This window comes from Delphinapterus leucas, chromosome 1, assembly GCF_059928025.1.
Source record: "Delphinapterus leucas isolate spDelLeu-1000000601 "Yukka" chromosome 1, BTC_Dleu_Yukka2, whole genome shotgun sequence".
NCBI lineage: Eukaryota > Metazoa > Chordata > Mammalia > Artiodactyla > Monodontidae > Delphinapterus > Delphinapterus leucas.
Genome location: NC_143129.1, coordinates 37,932,569 through 37,949,061, shown reverse-complemented (window position 1 = coordinate 37,949,061; position 16,493 = coordinate 37,932,569). Strand labels below are relative to the sequence as shown.

The following is a 16,493-nucleotide window of genomic DNA, read 5'->3' as shown; positions in this document are numbered from 1 at the left end:
CCACAGCTTTATTTGCAACCCACAGGTTTTGTTATGGCATATTTTCATTATCATTCAATTAATAAAATTCTAATTCCCATCGCGACTTTATCTTTGACCTACATAATGATCAGAAGTATGTTTTTAATATCCAACTATTTGGTAAAGTATTGGTTATATAATTTTAAATTTCTTGCTTATTCGGAGTCTTGTTTTATAACCAGAATATAGTCAATTTTATAAATGTGCCGTGTGCACCTAAAAATTTCTGCATAATATATATATTCCATCATTGTTGGTGCAGTGTTTTATGTAAATTTAGGCCAAAGTTTTTAATGATGGTATTCAGATCTTCTATAATCTGCTGATTTACTGTTGTGGTTCTATGTTACTGATCTAGGTAATTTAGATTTTTCTAATTCTACTTAGATTTTTGGAATTTCCCTTAACATATTGCATTGAAGTTTAGATTTATAATGTATTCCTTGCAAAGTAACAGTGGGTTTTATTATCCTGCCTTATCAACAGTGATACTTTTTGCTTTCAGATCTATGTTAACCTTAAAAAATCTTCTTCAATTTTACTTATTGTTGTTATGACATAACTTTTGAATCCTTTCATTTTCAATCGGACTCTTGTCTCTTGTAGGTGGCATAGAATTAGGTTTTTTGTTTGTTTCAATAATCCTTGTCCTTTAATTTGAGTATTTACAGTTAATGTATCTTCTTATAGACCGTTTACTCCTTGTTCACTATTTGTCCCACCTTGTTATGTTCCTTTTGCTCTTCTTTCTTCGAGATTTCATCAAATTCCATTTTCCCTTGTATTAGCTTGTTATTTTTACACAAGTAGCAGTTACACATGTACCATGACTTATTAGGTCTTTTACTGCTTCTCAAGCAATGCTGAGATCTTAAATTTCTTTTACTACTTTTTCCTCTTCCATTTGTTTTAATGCATTCTAATTTTTGATATATTTTATTATCACCCTTTTGTGTTGTTAGATTTTATTTAGGTTTATCCACTTATTTATCCTTTCTGTTATACATAATTCTTTATAAAGTCCTTATTTTCATCTGTGATAATCTTCCTTCTGCCTGCAGGTCTCCCTTTATAATTTAATTCAGTTCTGATGAGAAAATATTTTCTAAATTTTGTTTGTCTGCAAATTTCCTTATTTCATCTTTCCTTCCAAACAACATTTTCTCTGCCTCTAGAATTCCCAATGGGCAGTTCTTTTCTTTAGCACTTAAAAATGTTACTCCATTATTTTCTAGTATCCAGTCAGTTTTGCTGAGAAGTAAGCTGTAATCTTAATAGTATTGTTCCTTTGAAAGTAATCTCTTTTTCCTCGGGCTGCTTTTAAGATGTCATGTTTTCTTTGCTATTCATGAATTGTACTGTGGTGATCTTAGGTGTGGTTTTCTTTGTATTTGTTGCATTTCTTTAGCGCTTATTGAATTTATGGCTCCATATATTCCTTTTAGTTTTAGAGAACTCTCAGCTGTTAATATTTCTGAAATATTATTTTCATCCATATCTCTCTCTCCTTTTTTCTTTGGATTCCAGTTTACACACATGATAAAAATGTTTACTGTGGCCCATATGTCTCAAATGCGCTTTTGTGTACTTTTTATTCTTTTTGTTTCCCGTGCTTTAGTCTTAATATTGTTACTACTCTATCTTCCAGTCCACTTACCTCTCTTTACCTGTGTCCAATCCACTACCGGGTTTTAAATTCCATATAATTTTTAATTCTATCAGTTCAACTTCAATCAGTTTATGGTTTCTAGTTATCAAGTTAAATTCTCCACCTTGTCATCTATTTTCTTGAACTTGATAATATTTACCAAAATATGTATGAACTTTAATGTTTAGGTCATCTATGATTCTGATTCTGTTTTGTCTTTTATTCTAATTCTCCTTTTCTTGGTGATTCTTAAGTGAATACCAGACTTGGGATATGACAAGTTGTAGAGAATCTGAATGACATTACAGTTGCCCTTTGAACAACCTGGGTTTGAACTGCACAGATCCACTTATACATGGATATTTTTTCAATAAGTAATACAGTACTACATGATCTGTGGTTGGTTGAATCCTCAGATTCAGAACCACAGAAAAGAAGGGCCGACCATAAAGTTAGTTATATGTGGAGTTTTGACTGCACAGGGGGTCAGCGTCTCTAACCCCTACATTGTTCAAGGGTCAACTGTATTTTCTTGAGGAGAGAATTTCCTATTCTTAGGTAGGGAGCAGAGGGGAAGATCACCTCAGTCACTGGACCAACTTCATACTCATTTTCCTTCTTTATAAGGTTCAATGTAGATGTTGCATCAACCTTCCTAACACACAGACACACACGCACACACACATACACACATATGTAGAGACTTCCAATGTCCTAATTCATATCATTAGTTTTCCATTGGGCCACAAATCTTTCATAGGTTCTGAACCCCAATTTTGTCTCTTCAGCATTATGAGCCAACTAAGTGTTTGCTTTGACTTCAGTTAGCTTTTGTTTGACTTCTTAGCATCTTGTCTACCTATTATACATGGAAAATACTGCAAGGGAACACTGTTGCTGAATCCAGCTCCATTCTCTGAACCTTTACTCTCTCTGTGATTTCGGTCCTTAAAATTCTAGCTGCCTTGTTATTTCTCAATTCCAACTCTGGTTTCCTTAGTCCTATGACATTGTCCTAAGATCTACTGGCTTTTCTACCTCTTAGGAGCCACATTTGGTTTCTCAGACTTTTGCTCTTCATCAGTAGTTTCTAAATGACTGGGCTAGGAACGCATGTGCAGAGTATTGTTCTCACTTCAGTGAGTTTCTTTCTCTATTTTACTTTTCTAGGCCATGGCTACCTCAGTAGCTTTCTAACGCTCACAGTCAAATGTTACTTATGATTTATCTGGTCTTTCTAGTATGTTTTCCTAAGGTAAACTGATAGAGTTGGAAACAGAAGTTCGTACCCACCATTTAAAAAATTCTGTTTTGTCTTTCTATGAATTCTCTTTTTGTCCCATCTTCTGTCACTTTTTCCTACCCAAAATTCCCATTCTCACAGATAGATTATTTTAAGATTAAAAATTATTATTAAGCTAATATGTTAATTTTGAAAGGAATTAATTTTGCTTTGAACAAGAACACAGATTGGTGAATGGAATATGGAAGATTCCTTAAGACCTTTTTCATCTCTAAGAGTAATATCCAACCATCGGTACCATCATAAGTTTGTCAACTATGGAAGAAAGCAGTCTTTATAAAATCAGCATTATTCAGTAATCTCAAAAACGTCTTCACTTTCCTGCTCATGCCACCAATTTCCAAATGTTCAGTAGGAGCAGAGAATCATGGGATGGGACATGGAGAAATGGCCTGTCGTAATAACTATAAATACTGGAAGAATGAAATTATAAATAAAGAGGGTTTTCTATGAATGTATTTGAAGTGTTTGTTCCTAAAGAACTTCTAGAAAAAGACTCAAAAGTTTAACATAGAAACAAGTATGAAACTTGTTTTGATAAGTATGAAACTCAGTAAAATTTATCTCATAATAGTTTTTTCTTTTGTGTTATGTGATTGTCAGAGTCACATAAAACTATGTTTTTCTGGACTTCACAGATCTTCTTATTTTTACTACGGGATCAGTGACCCTTCATTTTTGAAACGTGGCAAAATAGTTAAAATTGGAACATTTCCCCAAAATCCAGGGCATATGACTTACATTTCTGTAGAAGGAAATATTATATTTCTGTCTAGTTCTGGGGTAAACATTTTCATACCTGCCAATCCAATTTGACTAATGTATTGTTTTTACAGTGCATTAGTGGAAATTAAATGGTAAATTCAGTCAAACAGTCATTTCATACATCAAAAAGGAAAATCAGTCAACACAACTGTCTGACTGAAATGAATGAAGAAAACAACTCAAGGCAAACAACTGTCCCAGTAGACTTGTATAAATACAGTAGTGGTGTCATGCGCAGAATTAATCTTTCCTCACCCTTAACTGCAGAACACTCTGCCAGCCAATTCAGTCACTCAAATGATACTGAATTATAACATTCCAGTTTTATTTGCTCTCAGTTACTGGTGACTGCCCTTCCTTCTCCTTCATCTGTCCATCAGTGGAGAATGTCAGAGCAGGAGAATAGTAATATTGGCATATTGTAATGTACTGTCTTGAATTCTACAGCTTCAAAATTCTTAGGCTAACTCAATGATCTTAAAGAGCCTGGTGCAGAAAGGATATGTGAATTAAATTACAGACCACTGGCTGACCCTTCCAGCACTAACATCCCTTACTCCTGGTTCTAATATATCACAGAATACTCAAGAGGAAGGTTTTGAGTGGTCAGCAGAAATATGGCTCCAAAGCAGGCACATGGAAAAGAAATGTTGTCATCTGTGATCCACTTTAAAGTTGACTTGTCTTTTACTCATAAACCAGATTCAGTGTGAATTCTATTCTGCTAAATGTTAGAGAGTCTGTTGGAGGAGTGTGGGCAATTCTTTTGAATTTTTTACTCTCTAACTTTTTGGCTTTTTTAACATCTTTATTGGAGTATAATTGCTTTACAATGCTGTGTTAGCTTCTGCTTATAACAAAGTGAATCAGCTATACATATACATATACCCCCATATCTCTTCCCTCTTGCATCTCCCTCCCTCCCACCCTCCCTACCCCACCCCTCTAGGTGGTCACAGAGCACGGAGCTGATTACCCTGTGCTATGTGGCTGCTTTCCACTAGTATCTATTTTACATTTGATAGTGTATATATGTCCAAGCCGCTCTGTCACTTCATCCCAGCTTAACCTTCGCCCACCCTGTGTCCTCAAGTCCATTCTCTACATCTTTATTCCTGTCCTGCCCCTAGGTTCTTCAGAACAAAATTTTTTTTTTTTAGATTCCATATATCTGTGTTAGCATACGGTATTTGTTTTTCTCTTTCTGACTTATTTCACTCTGTGTGACAGTCTCTAGGTCCATCCACCTCACTGCAAATAACTCAATTTCATTTCTTTTTATGGCTGAGTAATATTCCATTGTACATATGTGCCAAATCTTCTTTATCATTCATCTGTCAGTGGACACTTAGGTTGCTTCCATGTCCTGGCGATTGTAAATAGTGCTGCAATGAACATGGTGGTACATGTCTCTTTTCGAATTACGGTTTTTTTAGGGTATATGCCAGGCAGTAGGATTGCTGGCTCGTACGGTAGTTCTATTTTTAGTTTTTTAGGGAACCTCCATACTGCACTCCATAGTGGCTGTATCAATGTACATTCCCACCAACAGTGCAAGCGGGTTCCCTTTTCTCCACACCCTCTCCAGCATTTATTGTTCGTAGATTTTTTAATGATGGCCATTCTGACTGGTCACACAAAGAACTTTGGCATGGTGTTCATCATCTAGCTAATCCTAACATGCAGACATTTATGAGAGTAAAGTCAGGTCTTTGCCAGAGTGGGTTGCATATTTGGGCAACTGGGTTAAATCAAGAAGGGCAAATGTAGGCTGCCAGAGTAAATAAGGAGAGGAAAAACAAAAAGAACGAGACATATCATTCATCAGTGATTTTCCCCCCAATATTCTTAGCCTCCACCTATCTCCATCTTACTGGTAACACAGGAACTAGACTGAACAATCAGGTAAAAAGTCTCTACAGAAACTGAGGTAACATAGAAAATAAAATAATAAAACATAAAATTGCAAATTTTCTTTCTAGGGATAATTGAGATGATACTTCAATAATAACATAAGATCAGGTGAAGTCTAAAGAAATTTTAGAAAACCTGGATAAAGTAAGTAAACATCTCTTCGCCAGCATCCGTATGTTAGAGAGACACCGAGACATGTGGGCCAAGTTCTGGAGAGAAGGGAAACAGAGACGCAAGCTTGACATTTGGTGCAGCTTTTCTCCTTGGGGCATTTTCTGATTCAACTCATACAGCCTAGGAGCTGAAAAGCCAAGGAGTTCAGAAGACTCTAACCACAGAAGCCAAACGGCAAGAGCTCAAGCTAAAGGCAACAACTAATGGAATGACAAGCTACACGTATCCTTAGTCTCACAGGCCTGCGGGAACCATTACATTTAAAGCCTAACAAATACAAGGGTAGTTGGGAACAGGGAGAATCCAAACGTTCACATGGTAATCCCAAAGGGCAACACCCGTAGAGGAAGGACAAGACAGAAATAGACCAACCATCACACAGATTGAAAAACGGCTTTGAATGAGCTCAAACTGAGAATGGACTAAGGTTTCCAGTCCCTATAGTAACTGTCTGCCATGGGCAAAAGTAAATCTTTTCAAGAGAACGATAACAACATCCGGAATGTGGAGGTATTTTTATAGTTTCCTAAAATAAGTTAAGCCCCATTTTAATATAAAAAATAATTGGACATACCAGGAAAAAGACTAAATGATCAAAAGCTCAAAAAAGAAAGAAAGAAGACAATATAAATAGACACAGGAGGACAAGAATTAGTAGGCCTTGGTTAAAAAACAAAACAAAACAACTATGATTAAACAAAGAAAATAGACACATGGCAAATAAGCGTATGAAAAGATGCTACACATTCCATGTCATCAGGGAATTTTAAATTAGAACAATAATGAGATACCACTACACACCTATTCAAATGTCTAAAATACAAATACTGAAATACCAAAGTTGTTGATGATGCAGAACAACTGGGATTCTCATTTGTTGCTAGGAGGATACTTGGCAGTCTCTTACAAAACTAAACATACTTTTACCATACAGTGATCTAGTAATCATGCTCTTTGGTATTTACCCATAGGAACTGAAAAGTTACAGCCACATAAAAACCTGCACATGGATGTTTATACCAGTTTCTTTCATAATTGCCAAAACCTGAAATCAACCAAGATGTTTTTCAATAGGTGAATGGATAAACAAACTATGGTATATCGGTACAAAGGAATAGCATTCAGCAATAAAGAGAAAAGGCTATGTAGCCATGAAAAGACATGGAAGAAGCTTAAATGCATATTGCTAAGTGAAAAAAAGCCAATCTGCAAAGGCTACATGTATATTATATGATTGCAGGTATTTGAAATTTAGGAAAAGGCAAAAGTGTGGAGACAGTCAAAAGATCAGTGGTTGCCAGAGGTTGTGGGGAGGGAGAAAAGGATGGGTGAAGCCCGGAATTTTAAAGGCAGAGAAACTCCTGTGTATGGTTCTGTAATGGTGGATACAGGTTATTGCACATTTGTCAAAAATCATATAATGTACAAAACAAAGAGTGAAGTCTCAAGTAAACCATGGACATTAGTTAGTAATAATGTATCAATATTGGTTCATTAACTATAACAAATGTATTACGCTAATGTAAGATGTTAATAATAGGGGAAACTGGGTAGAGAGGTAAGGAGGTATGAGAATTCTGTCCTTTCTGCTTAATTTTTCTGTAAACCAGAAACTGCTCCAAAATAGTCTGTTAATTTAAAAAACAAATCTAGACCTGCATACAAAACTTGCACGTAAATCCAACCACAGCAGCATTATTCATAAGAGCCCCAAAGTGGAAATACCCCAAATGGCCATTTACTGTGAATGGATAAATGAAACATAGTAATATCTACACCATGGAATATTATTCAGCCATGAAAAGAAATCAAGTACTGATGCATGCTACAACATGGATGAACCTTGAAAACATGCTAAGTAATTGTATGATTCCATTTGTATGCAATGTCCAGTCTAGACAAATCTGTAGAGACAAAGTATATTAGTGGCTGCCTAGGGTTTGGAGAAATGGGGGAGTGAGTGACATATAATAGATTCTTTTTCTTTTGGGGGGTGGATGAAAGTTCTAAAATTGATTGTGGTGGTAGATGCATAACACATTAAATTGTACACTTTAAATAATATGGAAAGTAAATTATATCTCAATGAAACTATTATTTAAAATTATGATTAATGTATTAAAAAAAGGACAACATGTACAATTTAAGCAAAAATTATCTGTGAAATGCAACCAAAAGAAACTTCTAGAATTAAAAATGCTGAAATTAAGCACTCAGAAGATCAGTTGAACAGTACCTTAGTCAAACAAAAGAAAGTATTACAAATGTCAATTAAAAAATAACTACACTGAAATTTGGAGGGAAAATGATGGAAAACAGAGAAATAAGTACTTAAGACATATAGAGTATATATAAAACACTGTGTCTAGCCAGTCCCAAGTCACACTGCCTAGGGAGGAGACACACAGCCTACCTGAATCACAAGGACTTCTCCAAAGGAAAAATGAGGTTCTGATGCCAGAAGTGGACGGAATGAATTGCAAAGAAAAAGAACAATGGTAAACTATAATCTAGATATACATCGGTAAATACATAGGTTCCCTGGGGTTGTGATCTGGTACAAACAATAAAAAGAAAAAAAAGATAAGACTCATAGTAGAGGCTGCTAGATTCTGCTGAGGAAAATGTACAGGGAGGGAAGAGTTGATTTATTTCATTATTTTTTTAGAGTCCACATTATAAGTGACATCATGCACCATTTGTCTTTGTCTTATTTCAGTTAGCATAGTGTCCTCCAGTTTTATCCATGTTGTCTTAAATGATAGGATTTTCTTCTTTTTTAAGGTTGAATAATATTCCATTGTATATATATACCATATTTCCTTTATCCATTAATCTACTATGGACACTTAGGTTGTTTCCATACTCTGGCTCTTGTGAATAATGCTACAATGAACATGGGAGTACAGATATCTTCAAATAATGATGATGTTTCCTTTGGATATATACTCGGAAGTGGGAGTGAGGAAGAACTTATGACACAAATCGACCATGTGTAAAAGATGTAGGAATGAAAAAGTCTGAACACCTAGGAAGAGTGTGGAGTATTTGGAAAGGTCATTGTTCAAGGTCATACATAGTTTAAGATTATGACATTTCAGTGAGCCTGTGTGCATGAAGGCTTGCTTATATTTTGGGATTTGAATATAGCGCAAAGAAGTGTTGCTAAATTTTCGATCAACATCAAAAAAAGGGTGGAAATGTTTTTTCTATTATGAAACTGCAGGAAAGGCAAGCCTAGAATTCTAGGCCCACTAGAATTTTCCATGATGATAGTGCTAATTTTAGGAGAAGAAGAAGGATCCAAGGCCATAGAACAATTTTGAAAGCAAAATAAGACTGCTCAGTCTTCACCCAGTGTATGAGATTAAGTTTTAATGGCATATGATGAAGTGGCCATGACACAGCCGGCAGAGCTCGTTGAGTTGTTGAAAATGGCTCTTGAAGCTACAGGAAATGGACAGTAGGCATAGAAAAAGAACAAGGTAAATCCCAAAGAGTGGAAGGACAAAATTAATCAAGAGAAAAGTCAAAAATCGAGAAGAAAAGCAGTAAACTTGACAAATAAAACCAAAAGCTTGTTCTTTAGAAAGACCAATAAAATAAGCAATATTTGGCAAATATGATAGTGATGGGACTAGCTATAAAACAGAGAGAATTTTTTTTTTAATTACAAAAGAATACCATGGTAGCTTTATACCAACACATTTGAAAATCTGGACAAAATGGCTGATTATTGATTAGTTATGTGCAGCCATTATTTACTTCACAGATGGTGGTACAATTTACTGAACAAAGGAATACTGACAAAGGACCACATTTGAAAAAGGTCAAGAATTGAGACTCAAAACTTGGCAAATTTAAGGTACCTTTGAACTATATACTTATCCCCTGGGAAGGGACCAAAAGGTGCCCCAACTCTCCTCCTTCAAAGATTCATTACTGTGTGTATTCCAACCTCTTATGCTGTTCCATCAGTCAAAAGTCCTGATAGTATGTCCCAGCAAGGCCACTTCTAAATTTTCACCAAGAGGAAATGAAAGTATATCATCCACACAAAGACTTGTAGACAAATATTCCTAACAGATTTAGTTATAAAAGACAAGACGGGAAACAACCCAAATGCCCATCAGGAAGTGCAAAGTTAAATTGTGGTATATTCTTGTAGTGGAATACTATTCAGCCATAAATAAGTAAATGACTAAATGGAGTAAGCTATTGATATGTTCAACGACATGAATGAATCTCAAAATTATTATGCTGAGTAAAATAACCCAGACCAAGAAAAAAAAGCATAATGCCATTTTTATAAAATTCTAGAAAATGTAAACTAATATATAGTGAGTAAAGCATAGGGAGAAGAAAGCATTGCAAAGCTGTGCAAGAAAACACTGGGAATTATAATATATTTGGTATTTTGATTGGGATGCTGGGTTTGTGGGTCTACGCATATATTAAAACTCACAGTATTTAGTATACTTTAAATATGAACAATGTATTGTGTGTAAACTGTACCTCAATAAAGTTATTAAAAAGTCAAACCCCTGATCACCTGCTTCCAACCAGGTGAGCTTTCATTCCCTGTTCTGTGTCCCATCATAACAACCTGTTTGATAATTAGCAGCATACCTGTTTGCTCCTTCTCTCCCTATGGATTTCCAGCTGGGCGCCAAAAGAGATTAAGTGTCTCTTACAAACCTAACACAGTGAATGAAAGGATGAAGCATTGGTAGTCTCACTCATGCTGGTAAATATCTGAGAATGAACATCTTTTCCTGTCAAATCAGGTCCTATGAGGACAGGGCAACAGGGGATGGATCAATGGTGGATACTAGGAAAGGTGTCTGCTTACTGTGCTCTGGTATGCAAGTGAGGGACAGGAGGGTAAACAGAAGAGGGAGTGAGATAGTTAGGAAACAGTGCTTTAACTTGAGACACATGTAGAAACCAGTAAAGAAAAATCTACATGGAGGTGGAACACAATATAAAAACTACCCCATTTAATTTATGCTACCTGTGAGACACCAAAGAACAATGCTTACATTTTAGGAATGGTGTTGGAAGTGCAAATTGAGAGGGAGATTTTGTGCATATGTTAGATGCAGCCGTCAGGGAACACCCATTCTGGAATGAAGTGATGTCACATCACTTTGGGGTTTCACTCTCATTCAGCTTCACTCTGAGCTCACTGCCCTCAGGAAGCTAGCAGGTTAGATGCTTTAATTGAGAAGGGAAAGCTTTGAGTCCTGGGAGATATTCCTGTAGCTGAGAGTTTAATTTTAACTAAATGGAAACGGCTCATGAAATAAAAGCAAGATTGAGCCTTTATGGAACATTTTAGGATTGTACATGGTGGCAGTCCCAAGATGAAAAACCAGGGTCCAAAGGTAATCTTAAAAAGATGCCTGTAGGGTCACTTAAAGCATCTGAAATGACCTACCATGGAAAATAAAATCCTAATGGGCAAATCCTTGTGCTTTATCTATACATACAATTGGAAAGTTAAATAGTTATCTAGCTGTTTTTAGATATTCAGTTTTATGCAAACGATGTTATTCTTAACGGCATTTTTGTAAGGCCCTCATTGCATACCATTTTAATTAAATTTTTATTTATTTAGCCACTGTGTTCACTGCCACGGAGCTGTAAATTATAATTTAAGATATAATTATTTCCTGATTTCAAGGATTAGCCTCTCCCTGTGCTACTTAAATAATACTTAAATACTTAAATAATATGATAGAAATTCTGTGATTCAACACTCAACTGAAAGATAAGAACAGTGTTTCAAGGGGGTTGGAAGAGAGATCTATGTAAGCAATATGGAACAAGTAACTCTGCAAAGAAGAGATGGGCTTTGAGGCTACTCTTGAAAGATTCTTGAACTGGAGAAGTGATATAAGATAGAGAAGGGCATCCACATAGGAGAATAGGAGGAGTACAAGAGAGATACCACAGAAAGCTCTCAGGTTTCCCTCCTTGTTAAAAAAAAACAATCTTATGGTGTCTGAGTTTGTTCAAAGTCTAAGAAAAATATTAGCATAGGGAGGGCTTCTCTATAATGGTGTAATGATCGAACCTGAAATAGAAACCACCTCAGAACAGAGGGAGGGTAAAAAGGCATCAATTTCTCATTGTCTCCCATCAACACCCACTGTAGACATAGTTCATAGATTAAAATCCTTTTTGACTGTGGACCTCAGATTGGACTGCCTGGGAATATGGTGTTCCACAGCACAGGCTAGTTTTATCTGTTTCTGGATTTATTTTTATGCTTATTTTAAACTTCTGTAGTGACAGATACTCTAGCAGGGTACTAAATATCAAAATGGAATTCGTCTTTACTAATGGCTTTAAAGTTAATCTGGGTTAGGGATTATAAAATTATAGATATTAGTATTTCCCTACTGTGTGATGAAAGCAACCCATGCTATACCATGCATTTAAGAAATGTCACCACACAAATCCCAAGATGGTCTTCCTCCATAATTCCAATGGCCAAATCCTTCAGGAACAGAATGCCATCCTCTTCTTAAATAATAATGTTAGATATAGTACTATTTTTAGAGTTGCTTAAGGGTTTGTTTTCTTGGTTTTTTTTTTTTTTTTTTGCGGTACGCGGGCGTCTCACTGTCGTGGCCTCTCCCATTGCGGAGCACAGGCTCCGGACGCGCAGGCTCAGCGGCCGTGGCTCACGGGCCCAGCCGCTCCATGGCATGTGGGATCTTCCCGGACCGGGGCACGAACCCGTGTCCCCTGCATCGGCAGGCGGACTCTCAACCACTGCACCACCAGGGAAGCCCTGTTTTGTTTTGTTTTTATGTTAACTATAACAGGCCAAGTAGGAGGCATAACCAATATGAGAGGAAGATCAACTTGCCTAGGGCCACAGATACCGCAAATAAAAGAAAATAATTTTAACACGTATTTAATATTTTACAGGTTCTAGGCAAGATTCTATGAACTTTCACATGCATTAAAATCACCATAACAACTGTGTGAAGAGAATATTATTAGCCCCATTTTATGGATGAGGAGACCGAGGCTCAGTAAGATTAAAAGCAACAGAACACAGATATAAACTCAGGTCATCTGACCCCAATCCCAATATTCTGTGTAATCATCATGATTAAAGTAACATGTATTAGGTACTTGCTCTATGCCATCTTTTCTGCTAAGTGTTTTATATAAATCATCTCATTCCCAGCATAATGTCCCTAGAAAGGAAGATCACTGGCTAACATTCACAGATTCAGAAACAGGTTGATCAAGGTCACACAGCTGATAAGTAACCCAGCTAGAACTTGAAATCTGAGTTTAGAACTAACACTCTTTATTAATATATTTTGCTGCCTCTTAAAGGATAGTGCAATCCTAAAAGTGAATTCAGTTACAGGTATTTGGACCTTATTCAGGCAATATCTATGTGATAAGGTGAGGGAGAAAATCCATTCTCTTGGGGAATCAGACAGCAAGCACACATTGAAATCTCATTAGAAATTAGTTACAGGAAATAATACGTTTAAATGTTTCAGTATATCATCCTCCTCCACAAAAAGGACACTTCCATTTTCGCTTAATATCCTATCCTTAATTAGCAATGACAAGAGCCTCAATTATGGATTGCTTTCTATATGTGCCTAAAGCCATGCTTAGCACTTTATATAAAATATCTCATTTAATCCTCACAACCAGACTATTAAGTCTATGATTTCTTCCTGTGAATCAAGGGAACAGTATACAAAGCTCAAAGAACTCGAACAGGTACTCTAACAGGTTAGTACCTGTTAAGGTACCTAGTTAAGGGAAGCAGAGCAATTCTGGCCCACAAACACCTTGGAAGCTAATCATCTCTGCCTTTCACATGGAAGCCACAGTTGTGAGATTATTCAGCAGTCACCTGGTGAGATGTAATGCATTTTATCTGATACGACTGTGGGAAATGTGCTATAAAAATAAACCCAGTGTGCCTTGCTTGTTGTGCCGAAGAAACCTCCCTGGACAGTGTGAGTGGATAAAATATTGAAGACATATTGCTGCCCATGATTAGAGTTAGAGGGATGGAAAAAAATGAAGCATACATTCGAGAAGGGGATAAACAGCCACAGACTTCCTTACTTTTGTCCAGAGAATGTGAGCAATTCAGCAAAGAGCTCCTAGCCTTTCTCTGTGTAAAACTATTGCTAGATGTTAACTTGCCAGGGCTGCAGGACCCAGCACCTCCTGCATGTATACCCTGTCAATGGAATGTGAGCAAAGGTAATGAATGTCACTTCTGGGATGGAGTGATTAAGAGCAGAGCCTCTACACCCTTTTCTCCTCTGTCTTCCAACTACATTCCAAAGGCTTTGAGGCCCTAGGAAATAGAGTCAGGACATAGAAGAAGCCTGGGCTCCTAATTCACTTCATGGAGAAAAGATCTCAGCAAATAAAAAATATCATGTTGGATTATGTCCTTAAAAGCACAAACTCTATTAGATATATTTCCATCTTGGGCAGGTGAATACTCAAATACATAATAAGACTAAATAAAATATTTTTCTCCTGATATTCTGTTCATAAGACTATAATGATACTTGTCCAACTGTACAATAATTATGTGTTAACCTCTATGACTCCCCTCAAGACTGGGAGACCCTCCAAGGTAATGATAATGGCTTTTTCACCTTTCCAGCTCAGCACCTAGATCAATACCAGGTATAGTATCCACAGTAACAAATATTTTGTGAATATATGAATGATGTGTAAATAGATGAATACAAGTATGAATAAATGAGTGGAGAGACTGGAGTATACAGAGAATAAAACAATTATTTTCATAACAAGACCACACAAATTACTTTCCATTTGACTTTAGAATGCATTTTTGAACTTATATTTAAATGTGGGTGTGTCCAAATCAATTCAAAATCATTCAAATAATAGAATTAAGTCAAACCATCAGAGGTTAAAAAAAAGAAAAGAAAAAAGCTTGTCTCTTTTGTTCTTCATCCTCAATTTCTCCCCCTAAACCTTTCTGGCTTAGGCAAAGCACCAACCTAACTTGAATTGTCCTTTTTCATTCAAAGTGTGTTACCTTCCTGCTGAGTGTCTTAAGTAAAAGATAAAGAATAAATATGTTCTCAGCTCCTGTGAGGCTGCAGGTTTAGTCTAGGTAAAGAAAGGGTAAAATAGAGAAGTTTGCCATTTTTTATATTACTTTCAAAGCTCTTCAAGGCTGTTTTAAGTCGCATACCTGAATCAGAGGGTACCAAGCAGTCTGCTTAGGTATACAGTTCTGAATCTAATGTTTGTAAGTGGGACATGAGATAATGATCCCCTCAACCCTTGGGGCTGCCTGGTACAGCCTGGGTTACCCAGAACCCTGGAACTATTCACATTCAGCCACAAATAGCCTCTCTAGGGTCTCCCAGGAAGGTTACCCAAGAGAGAGAGAGTCAGACAAAAGGTCAAAAGTGGTCTCGGATGGCAGACACAGTGAGAAACGCCACACCCATGGGTCCATCAAAGTTCTCTCGCCATTCAACCAGCGGGCATCAACTTGTGCAACAGCCAGCGGCGAGTATGCCAATGCTCATGGTGAACAAGAGATTGCTAAGGCTACAAGAACTAATGATCCAGAGCAAAGATACAGCAGGCCAGGGGCGGGAGTCCCAGGAGACCTTGTCAGCGTGGGTTTAGGTGGTTACCCGCCCATCTCTGTCTTCATGTAAAGATGATATGACCGCCTAGTGGATGTGAAGGCTCTACCACAGTCTGTGCCTTCTACCATCATTATTGGGACATACCTCATAAAAGCAACCACCAACTTGGAACGAAATCAGTCTCATACACATCATCAGATGATACTGCAATGAGTTTTTGTGTGCCAAAGAAAGAAGAAACTAGATTCTTTGAAAAACACTGGCTTGAAAATTTTTGAATGATCGTAAAAATGATTAAAATTTTCTTGTCTAATGTGACGATCAAAAATAGAGAGATGTTATTAAAACACTGATTAGAATTACAGTCACAACTTCAAGAGTAAGACCTGGTAAACAAAACAGAACAAAAAAACCAAAAAACACTTATGTTTGTGGAAGCAACTACAAGTTTCTCAGTAAAAATCCTGAAAAGCATTACTTGAAAATTATGTAAATTAAGTATTTGATATCTTTCCCAATACTTTATACTTTATTATGGCTTGTTATTTTAAATTTTTATTTATATTAGTTGTTTTACTTTATCATTGTTTAATATAAAGGCTATACAATTTTTACCAAGCTCCATTTAGATCCCCTCTAGTTTATTCTAGTATAGCATACAAGTATCATTTAATAAGTGTGCCATGAAGTGAAAACAGTAAGCAGTAGTACCTAACTATATAAGCAGCATATTAATATTCACAACTAGACAATGTGTTCTAGAGTCGAAGGGGGCAGAACCCAGAAGATACCCTTAGCCTACTGATTAGGTAAATATTCAATTTAAGATGATATATTCCCTAGACCACACAAAAAATAGATACCAGTGTAATAATAAGATTTGAGGTCTGTAATTTTATCTAGCAATGTAGCCCTTAAGGCAGCAATCGCTGGTGTTTCATGAATTAATTGCCTACCGTGGAGCTTTTCAACATAGAATACAAATTAATCCCACACACCTTACTATTATAAAATTTACTTACAT

At 36.5% G+C, this 16,493-nt stretch overlaps 1 protein-coding gene across 8 annotated transcripts in view; it reads right to left on the bottom strand.

Moving 5' to 3' along the window:
• Window positions 1-16,493, bottom strand: part of LOC149750470 (uncharacterized) — a 137,668-nt gene that overhangs the window by 43,363 nt on the left and 77,812 nt on the right. The window lies entirely within an intron of this gene.